The sequence below is a fragment of the Mizuhopecten yessoensis genome, unplaced genomic scaffold (genome assembly GCF_002113885.1).
Source record: "Mizuhopecten yessoensis strain PY_sf001 unplaced genomic scaffold, ASM211388v2 scaffold10955, whole genome shotgun sequence".
Taxonomy (NCBI): domain Eukaryota; kingdom Metazoa; phylum Mollusca; class Bivalvia; order Pectinida; family Pectinidae; genus Mizuhopecten; species Mizuhopecten yessoensis.
The window spans coordinates 382,554-383,879 of NW_018408805.1; positions in this window are offsets into that span (position 1 = coordinate 382,554).

Here is a 1,326-nt window from a genome sequence, read left to right on the forward strand (position 1 = left end):
AGGTGCTAGTTTCAAATCCTTTTTAGTCTGAAATCTGTATGCTAGATATTGAGTAAGGTGGTTTTATTGTTTTTTGTCACTTTGAATAATATTTCTGTTCATGTTAAAAACAAAATCAACTCTCTGTATAAATATATCAGGTGACCGTTCAGGCCCATGGGCCTCTTGTTTTAACTAAATTTGGTTTAGAGCACCCTTAGGCCACAGGCATTTAATTTTGTATAAACAGTGGGTGTGGCCCTCCTGGGGGCAGAGGGGCGGGGCCCAATAGGGGAAATAGAGGTAAAACCTTTACAATGCTTCTTCTACTATAGGGATAAAGGGAATAAATTTTATGCTAATTTGGTCTTGAACATCTTTTGGCCAAGATGACTCAATTTGTATAAACGATAGGTGTGGCATCTTTGGGTGCAGGGGGTCGGGGCTCAAAAGGGGAATTTGAGGTTAGTATTGAAAACCCGTCACCTTCTGTACTATTTGAGGGATTTATCCAAATTTGGCCTGGAGTATCCTTTGTCAAAGGGGGCTTAATTTTGTATAAACTGAGGGTGTTGCCTCTTTTATTGCAGAGGCCTAGGGGTGGGGCAAAAAATGGGAATTTGATGTTAAAATCAAATGGCGTCCGTCGTCCATCTGTCAACTTTTCCTTTAAAACACTACCTACTTGTCCTGAACAGCCCAGTAGATTTTAACTAAATTTGGTCTAGAGCACCCTTAGTCCAAGGGCATTCAATTTTGTTTAAACAGTGGGAGTGGCCCTCCTGGGGGCAGAGGGATGGGGTCCAATAGGGGAAATAGAGGTAAAACCTTTAAAATCCTTCTTCTACTATAGGGATAAAGGGATTTTATCCTAATTTGGTCTTGAGCATCTTTGGGCCAAGATGACTCAATTTGTATAAATGATAGGTGTGGCTTCTTTGGGTGCAGGGGGTGGGGCTCAAAAGGGGAATTTAAGGTTTCAAACTTTAAAATCTGTCTCCTTCTGTGCCATTGGAGGGATTTTATAACAAGAGGCCCATGGGCCTTAACGGTCACCTGATATATTTATACAGAGAGTTGATTTTGTTTTTAACATGAACAGAAATATTATTCAAAGTGACAAAAAACAATAAAACCACCTTACTCAATATCTAGCATACAGATTTCAGACTAAAAAGGATTTGAAACTAGCACCTCTGATTCTTAACAAGGAAAATGAAGAAATTTTAGCACACTGACTCCTTTGAGCCCCACCCTACAGCCCTTGGGGGTAGGGCTGGCTCAAAATTTTCAAAGTATCAAACTGTCAATTCAAGGTTATAATTCCAATCAAGTTATTAACATGTA